The following is an 869-nucleotide window of genomic DNA, read 5'->3' as shown; positions in this document are numbered from 1 at the left end:
AAGTCAAGGGTTAAGATCCCCTTACCGGTCATCTTTTTAAAAAAAAAAAAAAAAAAAAAGATTGATGCCCAAAGATGTTCACTGAAATGCCATTTATAATAATGAAAACTGGAAGTAACCTAAATGCCCAGTAACAAGGGATTGGTTAACTAAGATTTGGAGCTCCGTAAACATTAAAAGCCACATGCTGAAGGAACATTTATCAGTTTATGAAAATAACACATGATTAATGTTAAGTGAGAAAACCAGGATTAAAAAAATCACATAATTTGTCTGACAGTTCTGCCAAAGGTTATCCACAGAATTATCATATGACCCAGCAATTCCACTCCTACATATATACTCAAAAACTTGTAAATGAATGTTCATAGCAACATTTTTCATAACTTCCAAAAAGTGGAAATGCCCACCAATAGATAAATACAATGTGGCATATCCATCGAAAGGAATATTGTTCGGCAATAAAAAGGAATGAAAAAAAAATACTGGGTAATTTAGAAAGAGCAGAAATTTATTTCTCACAATTCTGGAGGCTTGGAAGTCCAAGATCAAGGTAGTGTCAGGTTTGGATTATTGTGAGGGCTCTTCTCCCTTCCTAGGTGGTGCCTTATTGCTATGTCCTCAGAGAATGGAAGAGATGGAAGGGCAAAAGAGGGCCTAGCTGGTTCCCTAGTGCTGTTTTTTTCGAGTACTAATCTGATTCATAAGGGCAGAACCTTCAAGACCTAATCACCTCCTAAAGTCACCACTTCTTCATACTATCACATTAGGTCTTAAGTTCCAACACAGGAATTTGGGGGGAACATATCAGTCAAACCATAACACTGCCCTGCTTTTTTCTTCTCCCCCCCCCCCCCCCCCCCCCCCCC

This window comes from Galeopterus variegatus, unplaced genomic scaffold, assembly GCF_000696425.1.
Source record: "Galeopterus variegatus unplaced genomic scaffold, G_variegatus-3.0.2 Scaffold3627, whole genome shotgun sequence".
NCBI lineage: Eukaryota > Metazoa > Chordata > Mammalia > Dermoptera > Cynocephalidae > Galeopterus > Galeopterus variegatus.
Note: the sequence above shows the minus strand (reverse complement) of the source record.